This window comes from Lampetra fluviatilis, chromosome 6, assembly GCF_964198595.1.
Source record: "Lampetra fluviatilis chromosome 6, kcLamFluv1.1, whole genome shotgun sequence".
Classification (NCBI taxonomy): Eukaryota; Metazoa; Chordata; class Hyperoartia; order Petromyzontiformes; family Petromyzontidae; genus Lampetra; species Lampetra fluviatilis.
Genome location: NC_136280.1, coordinates 371,277 through 389,009, shown reverse-complemented (window position 1 = coordinate 389,009; position 17,733 = coordinate 371,277).

Sequence of the window (17,733 nt, the reverse complement as noted above, 5' to 3'; positions counted from 1 at the left end):
CTGCTTTCCTTCTGAAACTGTTCAAGCACACCAGAGGCCTCCGCAACATTCCCAGGGGCATTCAAAAGTCCAGGTTTTGACAGTTGCCTAATAATAAGGATACAGCTGGGACAGGCCTTCATCCAGCAGTGGATTGCTCATGGCTGATGGTGGTAATGATGAGTGATACACCATTCCCTTTCCCATGACGTGTCGCGGTTGCTTTGAACTCGGAGGTGGTGGCCCGAGAGCATTGCCTCCCTCGCGTTCAAAACCAAACGGCCCCTGCGCACGCCAGAGGCCTCCACCAAATCTGGGATCCAACCCTGGTTCGGGGCAGCCCTCGCTGGCGGTGCGAGCCAGCTGCCGTCGTGTCGTTCGTCTCAAGTGACAAGTTCCCGTGGTTTACGCTGTGTGTCGGACATCCCCGGGCGTCCACGCTGATTGCGTTGAAGGCCACGAAGCACTGCGCTCCTGTAGCCCTGCGTGCGCTGTCACTGGGGCCCGTGGCCCTCTGTCTAACTGTCCCCTTGTGACGCTGTGTCCCTTTGCCCCAGTGCCTCTTGTGTCCGTGTGTCCGTTCGCCCCTTCGCCCCTGTGCTGCTGTACCTCCGTGCGTCGCCCCTGAGCTCTCTCCTCGTGACCCTGCGTCCCTGTGCCCTGTGCTCCTCTCGCGTGTGCCCCGGGGCGCTGTGAGATGCGGCCCCGTCTCCTCGTCACGCCCCCTGTGAGTGTTCTTCCACGCGGGGCGCCCCGCGAGGCCGGGCCTTGTCCTCTCGGCGTGGCGCCGTCTCGCCCCTGACCTCGAGCGCTGCCCTCGCCTCCTCGGCACCCTGCCTGCCCCCACCCACCGCCTGCCCCCACCGCCTGCCCATCCTAATCACCGTGTCGGTGTCACTCAGTGTTTTGAAAGACAAGCGAACGCCTTCACAGGGATAGACCACCCACTCCCTGCCACCCTCTCCTCCACCCTCTCAAAAAACATTTCTCACCCAATGTCTCATCAATACCGCCGGCATTTTCCGAAGGACTGCTATTCATGGCCTGTAAGATGTCAATGGTAATGAATTATAATTGATCACGATTCTGAGCGTCTCAAGACGCCACTCCACGAGGCAATTGTCGGAACATTAACGGCACGAACTGGAATGTACACAAATAAAACAAGGGGTGTATCTCCGATGTTTCATATCTGGCGATCGTTCCGAATCTCGCGGTGAATCTCTCCGTGACGTTTGCAGAAGCTCCGCTCTGGCTTCGCGTTAAATCAATTTCAACCCAGATCTTCCGTAAACTAATCAAGAAACTGCTCTTCTCAATTTCCTCTCACCTGGTTATAAACAAATGATGTCTCTGTAATACTCACTATCAGATAATATATTCTTATGGAGGGAACTTCAATGCGTCAGCATTGCATAGTGCTATACATCACATCTCAACCCTGCAAAATGCAATCGGCCGGCGTGTTGGATGGAAGATCGCAGTGGCACCGTGCCCCCGAGTCGCATTCCCTCGGCCTCTTTTTCTCCAATACAACTGGGTTCCAGAACTGCGTACAGTGCAAAGGAAGTTCTACATACATACGTACATTTCCATACGCAGGGCGCATTGGGATCTACGGATGAAATGCGCCACTTCCAAAATGTAAATAATAGTTACGAGTCTGCCCGGACGTGGTCTCTGTCGGTGGAATCCTTGGCCGGGTGTCTGGGCTAAGAACTCCTCCTTCCTGCCACGGCTCTAACGGCGCTTGAGGTCTGGGAGCACCGCGGGGTCCCTCTGCGGCCTGGGCGCGAGCGAGCGGGCGAGCGAAGGAGGCGCTGGGTGAGCGGCCGAGCGCTCCGTCGCCACCGCACACTCCACTTCATCAACAGCGGCGAGGGAGACAAAGGCTGCTGCTGGACATGGTGCTGACCCCACGCCACCCTCCTCGCGTGCTGTGCCGGATATAACAAGTGCTCATTAAAAGCACTTGCCCCAACAATCTAGCCCGGATAAAAAGGGGGTCTTTGTGTCCCGTGCGGGCGCGCGCACGCGCGTGCGAGTGCGGGTGGCTGCCTTGAGGTGTGGCGATGTGTGTGGCTGGCTGAGGCGGTGGGCGAGGAGACTGCGGCTGGCTGGGTGTGCGAGGGCGCGGGTGCGGTGCCCAGTGTTGTGGCTTCGTGTGCCGAGCAGCGGCAAAGCAGAGAGCGCACTGGGCTACAAACCCTGCGGCTGACGTCGGTGAACATCGTGATATCTGAACCAGTTCTGGGTCTCCCCTAGGCCGACTAAGCCTTAAATGAAGATGTGGGGGTGGTGTGTAAGCATCAGTTCTGGGGATATGAATATAGCCGGGCGTGGTGCTGGCCACACCACCGCGTCGTGCACCGCTCCAGCCTTCATCGGCCTTCACTTGCAGCACCTTCACCAACAGTCCGTGTGGGCTGTGTGAGACAGGGGTGCCCTGTTTAGTGTAACAATAGCCGGGACATCTCCTCAGTGGGACGGGAAAGGTCCTGGCAAGAATTATAATCTAACATCGCTGGCCAAGCAAGATGAGGAGAGGCTTGCAGGGCCACAAAGTGGTTTCAGGCCAGGGTGGTCCTACACGAATGCCATATTCTCTGTACGTTTGCTGCAATTGAGGTGTAGGAAATGTCAACAAGATCTACATATCTGTTTGTTTTATCTAGCTAAAGCTTTGGGTGATTTTTCGTTCTTTTGAAGTCCCTGACTTTGCTCACAGTCATTAAGGACCTTCATGACGGTGGGCAGGACCGAGTAAAGCCATGTGGTCTGGAGTCGGAGCCATTGCCTATTCACCTTGGGGTTGCGACAGGGAGATCCGCTGGTCCCTACACTGTTGAACAATTCTTCACCACTACAAGTTCGAGAACCTGTCCATGGCTTTACCGGAATAATTTTCCATCTGGTACAGATCCAATGGTAAGTGAACTTTGTTATGCGGATGACCTGGTCAGTAGTGCTCATATTGAGAATGCTTTGGTGACCAGCTGCCCATCTGAAGCTTTCCACTAAGAAGTGGTACTTTCTGTCAAGGCCTAAAGTACTTGAGTCACGGTAGTGGCTGTGGAGATGGCAGAGTTCCCATACCTGGGCAGTACTCATTGCCAGCTCCAGTTTGGCAGCAGAGCTCTCGCTCTGAATCGGTTAAACCGCGTTGTCTTTTCATCGGCTGTGTAATGCTGTGTGGAAGCTGTCTGGCCTAGGGCTCCACACGAGCTCCGGGTCTTCTGGGTCAGGGATGCCAACGACATGGATGGCCAGGTTAGGGGAATTCCAGGACACTGGAGCAGCAGCAGAGAAGGGGGGCAATTCTCAATGAGCAGAGGTGGCTGGAAGGTTTTGCCCAAAGGCCCTCGGGTTGCTTAGGCAGATAGCAGGTGGAAGAAAGTCGACCGAGATAAGGGAGATGAGGTGGGCAGGGAGGATGTTGAAGATGGTGAGGAGTGAGATCTTGAGGTTGACTCCAGAGGGGAATGGGAGCCAGTGGAGAGCTCGGAGGACCGGAGTGACGTGGTGCCATTTACAGGTGCAGTGGAGTTCTGGGTCTTCTAGAGTTTTGTGACGAAGGCTTTGTGGCGTTCTGGATGATGGAGTTGCAATTGTCTCGTTGGGATGTGGTGAATACGAGGATACGGGTCGCGGCAGTGATGGTGGATGCAGGGGATGTTACACAGGTGAGAGATTTTGCGCAGGTGAGAGGTGTGGGAGGACAACGCGAGCTCAGGGTCATCGATGACCCCAAATGTGCACAAGTTGTGAGTTGAGGAGGTGCATTCCCATTGCCGAGAATTGACTTCTTTTTTTTACCGATCATTGAGACTTCAGGTTTGGAAATATTGAACCAATCCACGATGAGACCGCATCGAGCCATCATATGACAGCAGCACAACCGCCAAAAGCCACGCGGCGGTAGCGGGCGCCGTGGGGAGACAATCACCGCGGCCCTCTCGCCCCGGTCACTCGCGAGCCTGCGGTCAGTCGCCTCCTTATCGCTCTGCTCTCGCTATTGCTACCATGGCGAATGTTCCCACGAACTTCACCCATTGATTCCTCCACCCGAATTGAGGTCTCGGTCTATCGGACACCGATTGTGTCGTCTCATCCACCACACTCCACGTCACAACCCACTCACCCACCCACTCAGCAACCCACTCACCCACCCACTCACCACACTCACCTCACTTAACTTTCTGCTTCTTCCCTCGCACTTTTCAACTTTGGCAATTCCCTCGAAGTGGCTCTTGTCTCAAGCTCTTATAATAAACTTATACAGTTTATGTCGGAAACGTGTATTATTTTACCATAACCCTCCACCACTCGACAGAGCCAATCAAGTTAAGTTGTCACGTGGGAACACGCGCCAAAAGATTGTTTATTCGCAAAACCCAAAGAGGAATGTTGAAAAGGCCGAGCTAAACGTTGAAATCCGACGTTTCGCCGAAGATTCCACCCAACATCGCCAGTTGTCGACAGAAGCTCGGCACTCACCGCGTGCACGAGCTTCCTGTTCCAGGTCAAGCCGGTGCCGTGACGTCACCACAATAGCCGTGCACGTGATCGGGGTTCATAATGAGAGCTGATTGGTTGCGAGTGGCGTGGCAGGTGAGTGTGACGCTCGCCAATCTACGTGGCGCTTGGCGTGCAAGGGCTCTGCGCCACTGCGTGAGCTGGGGAGCGGGGGGACGCCACCCCCCAGGGAGGGCGTGGTTTGCTGCGTCCCGGGTTCTGCACATATTGAGGGGCACGTGACAACTGGATAACTTACTCAGAGCTAATTCAATTAACGTATTAAATGACACCTAACCAAATTCACAGTGACGGTTAACGAATCTAGCCAAACAGACTAAATACATTGATCATATTAATAATGTACCGGCAATAATCTATTCAAAACTGTATCACTAATTCATGATAGTGCTAATATACGTAATGCTAATTAAACAATTAACGCTTAACTAAAATCACAATATAATTTCTGTAAAACTCCAGCTTTATGACCGACACGATAGAACTTAACATAATTAACGAAAACCCATTTTCACCAATCGCTAACTCGAGTCCCCTTATCACGCTAACCTCACCTGCCAATCAACCAGCAGCAATCAACGATCGTCATTCTCAAACCGGATCACGTGCACGGCTGTCCTGATGACTTTAGGACCTAGATCAGGAAGCTCATTCACAATACAGGGTGTTTGAAAATCTTTGACCCGATTTGAAATCGCTATATCTCTGCAACCACGAACTGCCCATGAATGAAACTCTTATCACTTGAAAGGGCGGGGCATAGAGTTTCAAATGATTACCGCTCGATGCCTCTCCCAGCGCACAAACAGCACCTAGTCTCAGCCATTCGCCAGATGGTGACCCCGCAACACAAGGGGCGTTTTGCGTTCTGCAATTCAGCAAGACTGAATCCGTAATTGCAGTGCAACGTGCGTTTCACCGACGTTTTGGCATTGATCCGCCAATGTCAAAGGGCATGGTGGCACAAAAGACCGTGTTTTTGTGCCACCATTAGCGACTAATCTGGATGACCTGAAAAACAGAATCACGGCAGCAGTGACTTCAGTGGAAGAAGACACTTTGAGAGGCGTTTGGAACGAATTCAACTATCGTCTCGATGTTGTCCGTACAGCAGGTGGAGGGCACATAGAGCATTTATAAATTGGTTAGTACAACTTGATAACTCATTCAACCGTTTGTAACTTTTCGTGCAATTGTAACATGTTGGCATCGTGAAATATGCTGCTGTGAAATTAAGTCCATCTATTGTAAGCTCCCTGTAGAACTGAGCTGTAAACGCCTGACAATGCTGGCTGTAATCTCCAGCGAAAGTCAGACAAAGTGTATTTTTGTTTTTTTCAACACTCCCCTTCTCCGGTGTTGCTGAAACGCGAAATCAGCTGGCACACTTGCCCACGTGACAACACCAATGCGTCGATCTAAGCCACAATAAACACATTATGAATGCAAAATCATCTAGAAATCCTCCGTGCAAAGTGACACTTTGTTACCTCTGCGAGGGGCCGACACGGCCTTTCCCCCCGGACTCACGGCCGGCCCCGGTGCGAGCTGATCTTGGCTTGGAGCGAGGACCGAGCCACCTCGGCCCGCGGGATGAGTGGAGGGGTGGGGGGATCGGCTGGCGCTGATCGCCTTAAGTCTTTCCACCTCCTCCTCGCCACCGGATTGCGGAGCCGGTAATGGATTAATGGCAGATTGTAATTACAGTAATCACGGGATGAGGCCCTCGGCAGAGATAATCGCCGTGACTCCGTCCAACAACGTTAGTCGGATCGCGGGGCACGCGTGAGAATGCGGAGCGCGTCGGGATTTCGAAGCCGCCGCGCGCGCGCTCCGCCGGCTCATCCCGATCTGCAGTGGGGGGCGGGGCACGCGCGCGCGCGCTCGTTTTTTTTCTTCAAAAGCTCCCGGTGGGTAAATAAACTTAGACGTGATCTTTGACGCATCAATGAGGGCGATTACCGTCGCGGTGTTGGGAGCAGCGAGAGATGAGTGGGAGGTGTCGCAGAGCGAGATTGATGGGGTTCAAGTTCACGTCACCAGGGTGGGAGAACTCGGGAGGCCAGGCCAAGTCCCTTTGTGAGATCGACCTGCGGCCATTCGTCTGCTGCCAGCGGGCGCTGCGGTGGCCATGAGATGTTCACTCCCTCGCCTGGTATGCAGGAGGTCGTGGGTTCGATCCCGACCCTGACGCGTATATTTCGGATTTGCGTGTCTCTCTCCCCGTGGCCGCGTGGAGTTTTGCCGGGTGCTGTTCGTGCCGGGTGGCGCTGGTGGCTGTGCCGCGCATGGCTGCTGTGACCCATTGCGATGGAGGCAGCCGCAAGGGTTGGTGGATCACCGCAGCAATGCCGTGAAACTGCCGTACCCGGGCTCTGTCTGGAGAAGGTGGTGGGATAGAGGGTTGCCCCCTCGCTCGCAAGGCGTGGGATTTCTCCGAGTGCCTAGAACATCTTAAAATTAAAATGTAGCGGCAGCAAGACCCCCTTTTGAGAAAGAGTCATCTGACCTAGTGGCACTCTCCGGAGTAAATGAGTCCAGGGAAAGACCTCTGCCGATGAGTGGCCGCCTTTCTTGGCCTACAAGATAATCGTGGCACGATGATATTCATCGTCATCGTCGGCCATGGTCACTCCACTGCTGGATGAAGGCCTCCCGCAATTCGCCTCCGGCCCTCACGGCCCCGCAAGGCAGCAATCCACCCTGCACACGAGGCGATCTCATCGCGTCCTGCCCCAAACGCCCGCTCTCTATTCTCCAGCCACAGCTATTCGATGAACTTGAGACCAACCCGCGTGTGTCCGCTCGTCCGAGTGTCCCTCCTTCTGTCTCTCGGTGTCATCCCCAGCGCGCCCACCTCCTCTACACGCGTCTCTGCGCACCACGTGCCTCTTCGCTGTATAAACCCCACATCGCAACGAATTAAAACACTTTAAAATTGCGTATTGAGTCGAATCGTCACCTGGAACAAACCCCGATATTCACTGATTTGGCGGCGGGTGTCGGTAGTGGAGGTTAACCATGCCACCTCGAATAGAATCATGAACTGCGTTTTGTGTTTGGTTTGTTGTCCTTCCCCCGCACCTCCGATTGGCACGGTTGGCTACGTACGGTGCGAAAGAAGTTCAACTTCCATACATGGACATTTGAGAAGCACCTCCCCTGCGTGTTCCGCCGCCTATGTGGGGGGGGGGGGGTCCCGGTCTCCGTTGGGCTCCGAGCACCCTCCCGGCGCCACGCGGGACTCGCTCGTCGTGGCCGAGTGGTGACGCCACCAGCGTCGTAGTCACAACACCGCATGGGGAACAAAGTTTGGCTGCCTGGCTGCCTGGCTGGAGAGAGGGAGGGAGGGACGGACAGTCACGTTCAAAAGACGTCCGGACTGCTATTGTTCTCGTCGCACGCGCTCACCCAGTAAAGTGTTGCCGAGTCTCAAGACTGTTGACCAAAGACAATTCACTCGCGCGCGTCCCCTCTCGCCGACCTTGACAGCATCACGGACGCGCGGAGTGCGGGGATGGTGCAGGGTGCGAGTGGTGTGCGTGGTGTGCGTGGTGTGCGTGGTGTGTGTGGTGTGTGTGTGTGATGGTTCTGTGCGTGGTGTGCGTGGTGTGCGTGGATGTGCGTGGTGGTTCTGTGCGTGGTGTAGTTGCGGGGTAGGTTAATGAAGCGAGCGATGTGGCTGATGGGAGCGAGCACTGTGAGTGATAAAGTCTATATGGGTAACGTGGTTGTGTGACGTGCGATTCGCTCCACCTGCCCGCTCCACCCCGCTCCACCACACTCCACCCCGCTCCACCCCGCTCTTCTCTGCTCCACCCCGCTCCACCACGCTCTTCTCTGCTCCACCTTCTCCCCGCGTCTCTCTCTGAGCCCCGTGATCCGCGGCCCTGATCCGCCCTGATCCGCGCCGCGCCGCGTGGAGGAGCCGCGCGCGCCCTGATTGCGCGGGGCTTTGCTGCGAGCTCGAGGTGAAGGGGGGTGCGCGGCAATGGGGCGGTGGGGAGCGTGGGGGGATGTAAGGGGGTTAGAGGGGGGTTAGGGTGATGACTGATGATGTTCGTGGCCGCGAAGGCGCCTCTCGGCTCCTGGCAGCCAGGCCCTCGCGCCGATTAGACCCCACGCGGGACCCTAATACCCCCGCTCGCCGAGCGGCCACGCGGCGCGGGCTATCGGCCCAGGCTTGATGATCTCCTGGACGACTCCCCCGCCCCCCCCCCCCGCATGCGGGACCCAGAGAGAGCCCGGGGGTGGAGTGGGAGCAGCGCTCGTTCCGCGCCCTCCCCGACCATCCCCGCCTTCCAAGCCCGACGCAAAGCAACGCAGAGCGCCCTGGTGCAGAAGGCAAGCACCGAGATGAATTAGCAGACAACGATTGAGTGCATCAAGAATTAATAATTAATAATTGAGCACATTTGGTACGGGCGCTGTGGTTCACATCGCGCAGGAAGGCGCCACCGCTGCGTCTCACAGACACAGCCTGCGGTCATTTCAAAGAGGGGGGGGGGGGGTGGCGATAATGCTGCTGTGTGGTCTACCCTAGGGGTACCCCCAGTGGTAGCTGCCCCGGTGTGGCGCAAGGCTATCATCACGTAGGGAGGCGCTGTTGCCGTTTCTCACAGCCAGCGGGAGCTGCACAGCAGCAGTCTGTCATCCAAATTGAGTAAATTGCGGTGTCATTTGTTTTCAATTCATCAAATGTGGACCATGACACTGGCACACAATGGCCTTCTCGTTTCGGAGGACGTCACGGGGTTCTTCAAAGTCCGCCGTTAAAGAGACAGCTCGTAGTAGAATTTCGTGGTAACTACACCCGAAGCAGTGACCAGGGCGGCCTGCCGGATCAGAACCGCGAACCTCTGTAACAGGTGGCAGCTGTGCTTCCGCTGGACCACGTGACCGACAATCCGCCTCCGTATCTGTCCATCCACATAACAACATTCACGTCTTTTTTTACAGGTCCCATCAGCCCACACGCATCTGGAAATTCACCAGCATTAGTTCGAGCGAGCCGAAGTCTGCTGATGATACGGTGAATGTCGAAACCGGTCCGGAGTTGGTTTGTGTTGAAGGAATGCTGTTGCAATGAGTGCTGTGTATGGGTGGGGCGAGTGGGGTGTGTGAGTGATGGGTGAGTGAGTGAGTGATAGGTGAGTGATGGGTGAGTGGGGTGTGTGAGTGATGGGTGAGTGAGTGAGTGAGTGATGGGTGAGTGATGGGTGAGTGAGTGAGTGAGTGATGGTGTGAGTGATGGGTGAGTGGGGGTGTGTGAGTGATGGGTGAGTGATGGGTGAGTGATGGATGAGTGATGGGTGAGTGATGGGTGAGTGGGTGAGTGGGGTGTGTGAGTGATGAGTGAGTGGGGTGTGTGAGTGATGGGTGAGTGGGGTGTGTGAGTGATGGGTGAATGATGGGTGAGTGATGGGTGAGCTATGGGTGAGTGATGGGTGAGTGGGGTGTGTGAGTGAGCGGGGTGAGTGGGGTGTGGGAGTGATGGGTGAGTGAGTGATGGGTGAGTGATGGGTGAGTGAGTGGGTGAGTGATGGGTGAGTGATGGGTGAGTGATGGGTGAGCGGGGTGTGTGGATGATGAGTGGGAGTCGGGTGGTGGCCACGGCGGTGCCAGCAGCCCTACCGGCAGATGGCGCCACCACCCCGGGGAGGGAGCTCCGTCAGAGCGACGTGCAGCTCCGATGAAGGTCTGCGTGGCACGCGAGGGGGTGGGTGGCCAGTACCATGCCCGGCCGCCTGTATCTCCCCAGTGATGGTATTATTTACACATCGCATCAGGTACTCGTGTGAGGCTGAGTCGACCTAGGGAAGGCTTAGGAACGATTAATATAATCTGGACTTGTGGTTGGTGGCCGTGCACATCGCACTCGGGTCGTGGAGTTCCAAGCGAAGCATGCGCTAACCGCATCACTGCCGCTCTCAACACGAACACTGGCACGCGTACTCGTCACACGAACACACCCTCACACTGGCACGCGTACTCGTCACACGAACACACCCTCACACTGGCACGCGTACTCGTCACACGAACACACACTCACACTGGCACGCGTACTCGACACACGAACACACACTCACACTGGCACGCGTACTCTTCACACGAACACACCCTCACACTGGCACGCGTACTCGACACACGAACACACACTCACACTGGCACGCGTACTCGTCACACGAACACACACTCACACTGGCACGCGTACTCGACACACGAACACACCCTCACACTGGCACGCGTACTCGACACACGAACACACCCTCACACTGGCACGCGTACTCGTCACACGAACACACACTCACACTGGCACGCGTACTCGTCACACGAACACACACTCACACTGGCACGCGTACTCGACACACGAACACACACTCACACTGGCACGCGTACTCTTCACACGAACACACACTCACACTGGCACGCGTACTCGACACACGAACACACACTCACACTGGCACGCGTACTCGACACACGAACACACCCTCACACTGGCACGCGTACTCGTCACACGAACACACACTCACACTGGCACGCGTACTCGACACACGAACACACACTCACACTGGCACGCGTACTCGACACACGAACACACACTCACACTGGCACGCGTACTCGTCACACGAACACACACTCACACTGGCACGCGTACTCTTCACACGAACACACACTCACACTGGCACGCGTACTCGACACACGAACACACACTCACACTGGCACGCGTACTCTTCACACGAACACACCCTCACACTGGCACGCGTACTCGTCACACGAACACACACTCACACTGGCACGCGTACTCGACACACGAACACACACTCACACTGGCACGCGTACTCTTCACACGAACACACACTCACACTGGCACGCGTACTCGACACACGAACACACACTCACACTGGCACGCGTACTCGACACACGAACACACACTCACACTGGCACGCGTACTCTTCACACGAACACACACTCACACTGGCACGCGTACTCGTCACACGAACACACACTCACACTGGCACGCGTACTCGACACACGAACACACACTCACACTGGCACGCGTACTCTTCACACGAACACACACTCACACTGGCACGCGTACTCTTCACACGAACACACACTCACACTGGCACGCGTACTCGACACACGAACACACACTCACACTGGCACGCGTACTCGACACACGAACACACACTCACACTGGCACGCGTACTCTTCACACGAACACACACTCACACTGGCACGCGTACTCGACACACGAACACACCCTCACACTGGCACGCGTACTCGTCACACGAACACACACTCACACTGGCACGCGTACTCGACACACGAACACACACTCACACTGGCACGCGTACTCTTCACACGAACACACACTCACACTGGCACGCGTACTCGTCACACGAACACACACTCACACTGGCACGCGTACTCGACACACGAACACACCCTCACACTGGCACGCGTACTCGTCACACGAACACACACTCACACTGGCACGCGTACTCGACACACGAACACACACTCACACTGGCACGCGTACTCGACACACGAACACACACTCACACTGGCACGCGTACTCGACACACGAACACACACTCACACTGGCACGCGTACTCGTCACACGAACACACACTCACACTGGCACGCGTACTCGACACACGAACACACACTCACACTGGCACGCGTACTCGACACACGAACACACACTCACACTGGCACGCGTACTCGACACACGAACACACACTCACACTGGCACGCGTACTCGTCACACGAACACACACTCACACTGGCACGCGTACTCGACACACGAACACACACTCACACTGGCACGCGTACTCGACACACGAACACACACTCACACTGGCACGCGTACTCGTCACACCAAGGCCGTAATTATAATATATATTGGGGGGGACACATGCTCAAAATGTCCCCCCCAATATATTGCTATAAAATAGATTTCTGGTTATATGATTGTGGTTATGGTTGTACGTTATAAATCTATCATCTCTGCCATTACATACAATGAAAGAAGAAAAGGTAAAAAAGAAAAAAAACAGAGCAATGTAATACAATACACTATTCGACATTATTGTAAAAAATACATAAAAAGTCCATCCTATGTTTTAGTTAATTTTTTTATATTATAGGCAGGAAATGGCAGGAAATGAGTTTTCAAATTTAGATTTTTTTTTTTTCTGGGGGGGGGGGGACCCCCAGACCGCCTAGAAGATTTGACCCCCCCCCAATGTTGACTCCATTGCTACGGCCTTGCGTCACACACACACACACAAACACACACACACACGTGCGCACACACACACGTGCGCACACACACACGTGCGTCACACACACACACGTGCGCACACACACGTGCGTAACACACACACACGTGCGTCAAACACACACCCACACACGTCCGCACACACACACACGTGCGCACACATACACACACACGTGCGCACACACACACGTGCGCACACATACACACACACACGTGCGCACACACACACACGTGCGCGCACACACACGTGCGCACACACACACGTGCGCACACACACACGTGCACACACACACGTGCGCACACACTCACACACGTGCGCACACACACACGTGCGCACACACACACGTGCGCACACACACACACGTGCGCACACACACACGTGCGCACACACACGTGCACACACACACACTCACACACGTGCACACACACACACGTGCGGCGACCTCTGGACACGTCCCGCGCGCTGCTGCCCAGTGCGCCACCGTGGCAGCTCCCTTCGCTTCCCTCTTACAGATGCGCACGGTTGGCTGGGTACGGTGCGAAAGAAGTTCTAAATAAATACACATCGGTAGCAATGTTCTGGCTATTGCCCGATAAAGTTGATACTTGTGCGGCAAACGGCTTTAACCGCTTTGTTTGCATGCACTTACCGGTAATGCAGAAACATGGATGTTGACAGCGCTCATTGGGATGTCGCATTGAGAGGCGGGTGGGCACGGGGTGGACACGGGGTGGAGTCGGCGGCGTTTAAAATGTCAGCGAGCGCCTGCGTCACGGCGTCCGTGTGGCTGACATTCGTGAAGTGTTTGTGTTGGCGGTTTACAACAACAACCACCATCAGCACCACCGTGTTTATCATCACTACCACCACCACCACCATCGTTACCACCACCACCACCATCATCACCATCCCCATCACCACCTCCATCACCACCATCATTACCAGCACCACCACCACCTCCATCATCACTACCAGCACCACTATCATCACCACCACCATTTCTACAAGCACCACCATAATCACTACCATCACCACCACCATCATCATTGCCACCAGCACCATCACCACCATTTCCCGACCACCACGTCATAATACCGAGCTAATAGAATGTAACTAACATGACACGTGGTGGTGGTGCACAGGCAAAATGACGAATCTTCAATGCTGCACCAGGCCCGTTGCTCTGAACGACGGCCTCTTAATGATGTGTCAGCCATAATCAGGCTGCGGAGATGACGATCCGAGGCGAGCCTTGTCTGGCTGTTGTTGTTGTTATTGGCTGTTGTTGTTGTTGTTATTGGCTGTTGTTGTTGTTATTGGCTGTTGTTGTTATTGGCTGTTGTTGTTGTTATTGGCTGTTGTTGTTGTTATTGGCTGTTGTTGTTGTTATTGGCTGTTGTTGTTGTTGTTATTGGCTGTTGTTGTTGTTATTGGCTGTTGTTGTTGTTGTTATTGGCTGTTGTTGTTGTTGTTGTTATTGGCTGTTGTTGTTGTTGTTATTGGCTGTTGTTGTTGTTATTGGCTGTTGTTGTTGTTATTGGCTGTTGTTGTTGTTATTGGCTGTTGTTGTTGTTGTTATTGGCTGTTGTTGTTGTTATTGGCTGTTGTTGTTGTTATTGGCTGTTGTTGTTGTTATTGGCTGTTGTTGTTGTTGTTATTGGCTGTTGTTGTTGTTATTGGCTGTTGTTGTTGTTATTGGCTGTTGTTGTTGTTGTTGTTATTGGCTGTTGTTGTTGTTATTGGCTGTTGTTGTTGTTGTTGTTGTTATTGGCTGTTGTTGTGGTGCTGTGTAAACTGTGCACGGAGGAAATGGCCGCGGAGGTGCGCGCCCTCGGCCCCGCGTCTCCCCCCGGGAGGTCCAGGGGGCGGGGGGACTGCTGGTGGTGATGGTGGTGGTGATTGTGGTGGTGATGGTGGTGATGGTGGTGGTGATGATGGTGGTGATGGTGGTGATGGTGGTGGTGATGATGATGGAGGTGGTGATGGTGGTGGTGATGGTGGTGATGGTGGTGGTGATGGTGGTGATGGTGGTGGTGATGATGATGATGGTGGTGGTGATGGTGCTGGTGATGGTGGTGATGGTGGTGGTGATGGTGGTGATACCCCCCCCGCCTCATCACGGGGGTAGCGATCGCGCCCCCACGCCCCAAATAATCCATCGATGATCCTCGTACCGGGCGCGTTGATCACAATCAGCGGCCGCGTGTGCGTGTGTGTGGGGAGCGGTGGCGCAGCGGTGAGCGCACTGCGCTACGAACCCGGTGAGCCGTCTTTGATTCCCACTCGCGGTCAACACCGCGTGGTGACGATGACCTTAACCGGTCCTGGGCCTCTCACAGGTCGAGCCGGCTTCAACTGAGTACCTGGGGTGGCGCGTACACAGGACCACGAGGGAGACAAAGACGGCCACCCCCCCCCCCTCCTCGTGTGAGCCTTCATAGGTGCTCACTAATAGCTCTTGCCTCACTCATCTGCTAAAGGCTGTACAGGGGATCTTTGCTTTTGTTTGACGTGCACACGACCCGCCTGCCAGATCGCCTTTGTCTCCCCGGTGCTGATTTATACACAGAGCACCGCGGGCGCGCTTGGCACCGCCCCGCGCCCCCTCGTGCGCCTTAATAGGTGCTCGCTAATTACTGGACTTATCCCATGCGATCTAATTCGGCTATACGGGGGATTCTTTACTTTGTAAGTGTACATGTTTTCGTACATGTATGTATTTGTGTATATGTGTACCTGTGTGTTTCCGATGTGTGGGCGTTAGCGATACGTATATGTGTATGTACGTGTTTGTGTATATGTCTATGTATCTAGGGAGCGGTGGCGCAGCGGTTATCGCGCACCGCTACGAACCCGGGACCAGAGTTCGATTCCCTCCGACCACCGCCAACAGTGGCGATTATTTAAATAGGTCCTGGGCCTTCCGTAGGTCGATTTGGCCTCAAATCCGCGTCTGGCGCGGTGTGTTAACATCCTCACTGGGAGACGAAGTCGCCCGGGTTTGGTGTTGGTCACCCACCCCCTCGTGAGCCGTGCCGGCAGGCGAGTGGACACGATATTCATGGAAACTGCATAAACAGTGCGTGGGCAGTTGTCCACACGCATACATAAATTCGTAGCATTCATAAACACTGCTGAAATGCAACAAAGTAAAATATGTAATCGTGTGACGTTTCTAATAACAGTCCTCCTCTCTCTACCATCAATAAGGACTATTTCCCGAAACGTCAGGACTTGTGTATATGTATGTTCCTGTGATGAGGCCGTGTTGCTGATGAACGTAGCGAGCGTCGTGTACCGCGTCCGTGCGCGTGGCGAGTGGTGGCGCTGTCGTTAGCGCGCTGCGTTACGAGCCCGGCAAGCCTGAGTTCGATTCCAACTCCGTGCCCTCATTTGGGGGGTCCCGTTTGCGAAGGGGGTGAGACGCGTTTACTTCACTCCGGCTGGAAGGACACGAGCCGAGCTAAGAAATCGCACTCGCCGTGGTCTTTCACGACGAAGACGCAACACGGGCTGAAGAGTGCGCGAAGAAGCGTGGAGAGACGCTCGCTTGGGATCGCACCGAGAGACGGGGAGAGACGGGAACACGGCGGCTCGAGAACGCACGCCGCGGCATCGCCCCCCGGGCTGCCGAGAGGAGTGGGCGGGGCCTGGGCAGGACGCGTCACGGCCACAGGAGGCGACCGTGATGGACGATGGTCGAGAGTCGTCACGGAGCGGCAGTCAAGGAGTGGAACGCGTCCGAGAGGGCAGCCACAGCGGAGATGGAGCGATGGAATCAGCTCGGGTGCAGAAGATGGAGATGGAGCGATGGATCGCTAAATCGCCGGGTCGTGAGAGGTGGTGGCGCCTGGCAGTGGATTGAACATGGCTGCTGCTGCTGATGATGAATGTAAATATATCCTCGACTATATTAGTGCCATGTTTCAGCTTTCTAGCCCTTTGATCGCATCATTAAAATTCACATCGGTCAATTAAGATCGCCTATACCGTCGTGTATGCTGCTGGTATGGTTGTCTGCACACGCGTTTGGGTGGAGTGGGAGGCAGTCGGCCTCCAGCAACAACGGAGGGCAGAGGAGCGAAACTCACAACAACGAGCAGAGCGCCTGGTGGATAAACCGTTGGGGCAGTGGGGTGCACAGGTGGGGTGTCTGCCAGTCATCCCATGGCACCCGGAGCTGTTCCGTGGCCTGCCGGCGAACCCTCGACACTTCGTGTGGCTTCAAAGTGCACCTAGCCTGGTACACGTGCCCTGGTCACGTCACCGCCACTTTGTGGTGAACGGCGGTTGTTGTGTGCGCACCTATCCATGTGTGTACCTGTTTATATACACACATTCACTGTGCATGTATACACGTGTGTGTATATACACATTCACTGTGCATGTATCCACGTGTATATATACACACATTCACTGTGCATGTATCCACGTGTGTGTATATATACACATTCACTGTGCATGTATCCACGTGTGTGTATACACATTCACTGTGCATGTATACACGTGTGTGTATATACACATTCACTGTGCATGTATCCACGTGTATATATACACACATTCACTGTGCATGTATCCACGTGTGTATATACACACATTCACTGTGCATGTATACACGTGTGTATATATACACACATTCACTGTGCATGTATCCACGTGTGTATATATACACACATTCACTGTGCATGTATCCACGTGTGTATATATACACACATTCACTGTGCATGTATCCACGTGTGTGTATATACACATTCACTGTGCATGTATCCACGTGTGTGTATACACACATTCACTGTGCATGTATACACGTGTGTGTATATACACACATTCACTGTGCATGTATCCACGTGTGTGTATATACACACATTCACTGTGCATGTATCCACGTGTGTGTATACACACATTCACTGTGCATGTATCCACGCGT